This window comes from Neolamprologus multifasciatus, chromosome 19 (genome assembly GCF_963576455.1).
Source record: "Neolamprologus multifasciatus chromosome 19, fNeoMul1.2, whole genome shotgun sequence".
NCBI lineage: Eukaryota > Metazoa > Chordata > Actinopteri > Cichliformes > Cichlidae > Neolamprologus > Neolamprologus multifasciatus.
In genome coordinates, this window is record NC_140457.1 from 7,408,531 (window position 1) to 7,416,512 (window position 7,982).

The following is a 7,982-nucleotide window of genomic DNA, read 5'->3' on the forward strand; positions in this document are numbered from 1 at the left end:
AATGTCTGTCTTCCTCCAGAAAATCTTATGTACGCAAACGGGCGTTGCAACTTCTTATCTGGTGGGCGTCTTTTATTTTGACAGCGAATGCGCACCTGCAGACCACTTATGTGCAGCCCTGGCTAAGGCCAAGTTCTGGTTTTATTTATATTCTATCTATAGAGCATGGACTACAATCAGGACAGATAAGTAAAAAAGAGTAAAAAGTGAAGTAGAAAAGCAGAACCAGAGAACATAAAAAAGGGGGAAGATCTTGTAGGAACATCTAAACAAATCACAGCATAAGCACAGGAAATATGTTACTTCAAACATTTGACAATTTCAAGAAAATTCCAGTTAAAAATGTCAGCACTCATAAACGTCGGTAAGAAAAAGACCCCACCGACCTCACACCACACACACTGAGAAATCTGAAAAACTTGAAAACTAAAGCAGCATTGTTTTGGGATTGTTTTTTATTTTCCCTAAAGTACTCCTGTCACTTGTGGAGAGACACACTGATAACAGAGTCTCTATCAGGTGCGTTTATCAAGCTTGCAAAAGTAAAGATTTGTTTGTTGTGCCTTATGGACAAGGATGAACAAAGAATTCTTGCATCTGTGGTTTCTGCTAAGCTTCTCAAAATAATTTTTACTCAGCTTTTAAAATTTGTATAATATTTTCTGTGTGTGCATGAGGGAAATATGTGAACTTTAAGATTAACAGCCATGCTGATTAACATGCTGTCACGATGTGAATACAATACTTGGTGCCAGGTTTCCACATTTGTCATCTGTTGTGCAAGACATTTTAATATAACCTGATGAAGTGACCTGGATAGTTTGAAGAGACATTCATTGAAAGCTACACTAATCAATAGCAGTTCCTGTGACGTATATCTGTTGCACTAATCAATGATTAATTAGCATTGCAATCAATCAAAGCACTGTTTTGAAGCAGAAATAATTAATATTACTCTCTGTGCACATCCCCTCATCTCTGTGGAGACTTAACATGTTTATTGATTTTGCTTTCTGACATTTTAAACTTGGAATAGCAGCCAAAATTAGTGCCCAGCAGCTAAATGTTTACAAGGGAAGCTGATGGAAACCAAAACAGCATTTAAGGAAGACTAATTAAAGGATTTACACTCACTAGCTGACTCACTTGGATTTCTGCAGAATGCGTGGTCACCCTTTTCCCATGATAAATTTGTGAATCAATATAGTTATTGTTTTTTCTTCTTCTTTTTTTTTTTAGCTTATTACATTGCCAAATGGACAAACAATGACTAATAATACAAATATAATGAATAGTTTGACAATTTTTGGGAACACCGACTACTGGTTGTCTAGTAAAAACAAAAACATGACATACAGAAGATAAATATATCTCTAATATATATCTCTAGCCTGCAGCTAGCTAGCTAGCTTGCTTAGCTTAAAGCAAAGAGTGTAAATAAGTCTCTGAAAGTAACAAAAACATCTAACAACAGGTTATAAAGACATGTTAATTGAAAAATTAACATGTCTTTATTTTAACTTGTATATAAATATTAGCAAACAAATGGCAATGTGGTCTTTGATGTGCGTTATTAAAATTAAATAGCCTTTTGTGACTATTAGCATTTGACCAGCAGAAATATTGGGTAACTATTTCTGTGCTATCTGGTATCTTTCTGTCCCTTGAATGAAAATTGTGCAGTACAGACTGTTAGCACTTGGCTTCATTTTAGAATAAAAACTATGTTTCAAGAGATATTTTATGATGTTCAGCAAAGAAAAGTAGAGTTTTATTTCAAAATGAGCATAAAAGATATACTTCCAGCCCAAACCATTCAACAGCATTCAACTCTGTATTATTTTTATCAGTAAGGAAGATCAATACTGGGTAGCTACATTCCCTTTCACTGCAGGAGAACAGTTTCTTGCCATAATCTTTTTCTGCTGAAATCTTAACTTTCCTACTTTAGAAATTTTCACTGACATCTTTGAGTATAATTTCACATGGACAAAAGCAGAGAATTGGAAAATGAAAGAAAAAGGTTAGCGGTGTCTGGTATTACTGATTAAATCTGTTACATTTTAATAAGCACTCATACCATTTCACCATTTTGTTAGAGGGAAAGTGACCTTGATATTAAATTAACATTAGCTGGCTTACACAGCAGGGTAAGGCTGGCATTTACTGTCCTGCCTGCTAATTTGTTTTGGTTCAAGAGTGGCCATTCAGCTGGGTATTTACTGACAGAGATATCATGACTGAGGCATGATTTTTATTCCAAAATGAAGCCAAATAATGACAATGAAAAAAAGAAATTGTTGTTGCTTATGCATTCTACTTTCAACTCTATTCATTCTAGAGCACCGGTAAATGCTTGAGGGCACCAGCCAGTTTGAAAGTCAAACTATAATGTGCTTTTAGCAAGGATTCAGTAGTTTTGCTAGTTAGCGTCATTGCTTCCATTGATTTCCTGGCTCTAGAATAGAATTTATGACTCTTCTACTCTCATACAAAATATTAAACGATCAGACCTCTTAGTACCATATTATACCAATGGATAACTGCAGGCTGACTATTAACTACAGGACACCCAGCACTGCTTCGGTCAGCTAAAAACAGGAAACTAAGGCTGTAATTTGCACGGTTCTCCAAAACTGGACAATATAAGATTGGAAAAAACATTGTCTGAGCTGAGTCTGTGCTGCAACATTGGTGTAAATACCAACAGGTAAGTCTGCTGGGATTAATTGTTTGGTGGATAAAATATTTTGGACACTTTGGGCCCCTCAGTACCAACTGAGCACAGTTTAAACACCAAAGCTAAGCTAAGTATTAGTATTATAGTACTGGTGACCATGTTGTTTGCATCCCTTTATGACAACAATATGCCAATCTTCTGATGGCTGCTTCCAGCAGGAGAACATGCCATGTCACAAAGCTCAAACTGGTTTCTTCAAAATGACATTTCTTCATTGTCCGCAAGTGATATCCACAATCACCAAATCTTAATTCAGTAGAGCACTTTTGGGATGCGATGGAATGGAAGATCGGCTGGTTCGTGTACGACAGCGGTCCCCAAACTTTTTTGCGCCATGGACCGGTTTATGTGCGACAATATTTTCACGGACTGGCCTTTAAGGTGTGGCGGATAAACACAACAACATAAAACCTGTGCCGGTACCAAAAAAAGGAAGATTTATTCATAACACACGGGAAAAGACCCAAGGAAACTGACTTAATGATAAAAACAATAAAAAAATTTAAAAAAAAACCTGAAAACCATACATTTCACACCAGACGTACCAAATGACTCCGGTCTGTGGGGTTGGGGTTGGTGTACATGACTGTGTCATGCTGTCATATTTCTGAAGGCAAAATAGGGTCCAATCCAGCACTAGCAAGATTTAACTAATTATCTTGCTGGTGAGTTTTTGTGAATTTAAAAACATATTTATAAAATGAAATGACAAAAAAGCAACAATCAAAAATGCCCATCGTCACACGTTTGTCACAAGTTTAGATCCAAGTGGGATGAGGAGTTGTGTGATACACAAACACAGGTGCTCCAGACAAGAACCCAAAGTGTGAACTCTTGATCCAGAGGAAAAAAATCAGATTAGTGATGTTTTTTTATTTTTTCATGTCAACTTCCTCCATTCTCTATTTGGTTTTTTTTTAGGAACTCTGAATAAGACTTACAGCAGTTCACGAACCTGTGTGATTAAAAAGTGATGTTAATGCAATCCCACAAGGAGTCCGGCTCATGCAGGCAGACAAAGAGCAGCAATCTCAAGGTGACCCCACCAGTCTCCCATAAATGTTTTATCAAAGTCTGCACAGAGCTCAGAGATCCAGTCCCTGTCACAAAGCATTCTCTGAAGGCTTATATTCCTCACAAGAGGAAGCGTTACTTTGCTAATATGTTAATATACACATGTATGTTAATCTACCAACCAGACCAATATGAGTGAAATCATTCATAAAGGGCTTGAGGAATGTCAGTGGCAGTAAGTGAAATACTTTATAGCTCTTCTGAGGTGTTCTCGGGTGGCAGCTTTTATTATCTGCCTCAGTTCTCACATAAAGGCTTCTCTCACTGCAGAGCTCAGTCCAGTGCAAAGGGTTTCATCAGCTCTCCATATCAAACCAGAAAAGAATTGCCTTTGGCATTTCTAAGTAATGCACGACTTCACTTGTATTTCTGTCTCTACTTTTAATCTCTGAAAATCGCAGACTGTCAGTCAGCATTTAGTCCCCCTCTGACACATCCAGAAAATGTCAAATTTGCTAAAGGAAAATAAAAAGAAACTCAGTTTAGAGTTCATAAGTTCATGCTAATCTGTGTTTTGACAAAACAGCATGATGCTCAGAACACAAATCAATAAAATGTTTTGTTTCTTAAGTTTGTCTGAGTCTTTTGCAAACTGAAGAAAAACAAGCATAGGCATATTGTGTAGCATATGGCTCAGTCTGACAGATTTAGTAGCTCCCTTTCTTGCGTTCAAGACTTTTTGCATAATCCAAGTTCCATAACCATTCAGGAACAAAACTAAACTTCACTATAAAATGTGTATTTTTCTCCACTAAAACCTACAAAATATAGCATTTTAACAGGTTCCACTGACATAGAGCCAGCTCTACAGTTGTGAAGCTAAACTGTTAATATCCATATAAGCATGTCTAAGAATATCAGTTTTGACATTAACTACATTTTTAAAATGATAAAATGAAATCATGCTTATAATAAATTTAGGATAATATTCTAACTGTGCATTATTGGATGGGTTGCACTATTGTAATCACATTTTTCACTAACACAGTAATGTAATGTGTTACTGTACTAAATTCAGCTATTAATTATGGTTACAATTATGGCTCAGTTATCTGCAGACCACAGAATATAAAGAGGAAAACATGGGACTGTAGGGTCAGGTTTATATTGTTGACTGGTAATTATGTCTTAATGCATTTCAGGTTATTTTCAGAATAAAGCTAAAGTAATGTCGCAAGTAGTGTAACAAATTAATTTCTTTGGTAGTGTAATGTGGGTTGTATTTAGTAGTTGAGAGGAGGCGGCAGAAACGCTCAGCAGGACAGTCAAAAACGCACGACCACACTGGTACTGGGAATGCCACAGTGCTTGTCCTTCACCAACCTCACAAGGCCTGGTTGAACAGCTGCTGTCTTACCATACATGAAGCGAGCAGTGTTCATACAACCCGTAACGTTACTTTGAGTTCGGGAGGTAAAGATACGAGGTCCATCTCAATCCATGCGTCCATGTGCAAGCACATTTCTTCCACACGCTACAGAAGGCAGTGGCGCTAACTTGTTACATCATTTAACATTAACTTAGGTTGTCTTAAAGACAAAACACCACACAATTGCGACTGTTACAGTACGTAATTAAATAACATACAGCATCACGTTCAAGACAAGTAATGAGTGATGTGTAATAGTTGCCTTTTTTTGAGTAATGACCCAGCACTGACTATATGATCCAACATAGTGGGTGGCAGTGCATTCTGTAAAGATGGTGACCTAAAGCTATAAATTCACTTTAACAGTAAAGTCCTTTCCAATAAGCTTCGAAAGACAAAATTTATCAACTTGACATTTAGGACTAGTATCCCAATAATATAACTTGTGCCAAAACAACAGCTTAAATTTTTCTAAGCAGGATCCAGTCAAATCTTTGAAACTCTACTGGAGAGATGAACACCATTCTTTGGAAATATAATCATTGTAAAGGTGTTTAGGTGGATTCAGATCTGGTGACTGTAAGGGCTATTACATATAAGCAAAACATACAAGTATAGTAAATCATCATGCACTGTTGATGGGAACATGCCTAACAATCTTATATCTTTTTGTTGATTCGCGATTACTCTGCAGTAACAGAGCCACAACATCGCCCCAGGATCCACTTGGGTTCGGTTGGATCGGAGTTCAGCTTTTTACTGTAATTTGTCAGTAATTTTTAACAGATAATGTACTTCATCGTCTTCTTCCTCCAGTTACTAGGGATCATCACAGCACATCATCTGCCTTTATCTCATCCTATTCTTAGCATCCTCTTCTGACACACCACCTTCTGCATGTCCTCCTTCACTAGATCCATGAACCTTCTCCTCCTGCCCAGCAGCTCAGTTTTCAAGATCTTTTGTCTAATATATACATTATCCTTCCTGAGTACCTATACTTCCATCCATCTGTATAGAGAGCGATAGAGATATACAGTGGGGCAAAAAAGTATTTAGTCAGCCACCGATTGTGCAAGTTCCTCCACTTAAAATGATGACAGAGGTCAGTAATTTGCACCAGAGGTACACTTCAACTGTGAGAGACAGAATGTGAAAAAAAAAATCCATGAATTCACATGGTAGGATTTGTAAAGAATTTATTCGTAAATCAGGGTGGAAAATAAGTATTTGGTCAATAACAAAAATACAACTCAATACTTTGTAACATAACCTTTGTTGGCAATAACAGAGGTCAAACGTTTACTATAGGTCTTTACCAGGTTTGCACACACAGTAGCTGGTATTTTGGCCCATTCCTCCATGCAGATCTTCTCAAGAGCAGTGATGTTTTGGGGCTGTCGCCGAGCAACACGGACTTTCAACTCCCGCCACAGATTTTCTATGGGGTTGAGGTCTGGAGACTGGCTAGGCCACTCCAGGACTTTCAAATGCTTCTTACGGAGCCACTCCTTTGTTGCCCGGGCGGTGTGTTTTGGATCATTGTCATGTTGGAAGACCCAGCCTCGTTTCATCTTCAAAGTTCTCACTGATGGAAGGAGGTTTTGGCTCAAAATCTCACGATACTTGGCCCCATTCATTCTGTCCTTAACACGGATCAGTCGTCCTGTCCCCTTGGCAGAAAAACAGCCCCATAGCATGATGTTTCCACCCCCATGCTTCACAGTAGGTATGGTGTTCTTGGGATGCAACTCAGTATTCTTCTTCCTCCAAACACGACGAGTTGAGTTTATACCAAAAAGTTCTACTTTGGTTTCATCTGACCACATGACATTCTCCCAATCCTCTGCTGTATCATCCATGTGCTCTCTGGCAAACTTCAGACGGGCCTGGACATTAGTGATGGGTCGTTCGCGAACGAAATGGCTCTTAGAGCCGACTCTTTGAAGTGAACGATGCGAGCCGGCTCCTTATTGGGAGCCGTGAGTTTTTTTTTTTTTTTGGTTTTTTTTCTCTCACCCTCTCTCTCGCCCTTTTTTCCGCTAAACTCCGCATGCGCGGCCTGTACTTTGCGCTGGGCAGAGGGGGGAGGGGCGTTAGTTACACTGGCAGTAGCACAGGAACAGAGCCAAAGAGAAAGAGAGCGAGGGACAACAATGTCACATTAAAAAGGTATAGTAATCATCCACTATTTTCAGTTGCAGATGATAAAGGATTCAGAAATCATGCAGGCCCATATGACAGAGAATGTGCATCTTCTTTTTGTTTTAATATTTTAATTTATATTTAATTGTGTTGTGGTTTGCAGTGTTTTGTGTTGTTTCACGTTAAATTTGTTTAAAAGGAAAAAGCTGAAAATTTAAATAGTTAAAAGTTTAAAATGTAGATTGTTGTTTTTTGTATTATATGATTTATTTATTACATTTTATGTGGAGTGAATAAATAAAGTATATTTATGGTGGACCTTAGAGACAAAGCACGTACAAACTCCAAAACACGTACAAACTCCTAAGCATGTACAAACTCCAAAACGCATAAAAACTCCAAAACACGTAAAAACACGTAAAAACTCAGAAGCACGTACAAACTCCAAAACACGTAAAAACTCAGAAGCACGTACAAACTCCAAAACATGTAAAAACTCAGAAGCACGTACAAACTCCAAAACACGTAAAAACTCAGAAGCACGTACAAACTCCAAAACATGTAAAAACTCAGAAGCACGTACAAAAGACAACAGAAGTGCTCCAGGTTTCTAGGGCGCAGTGTTGAGCTTTTGTTACCTAGTGGCTACACAAG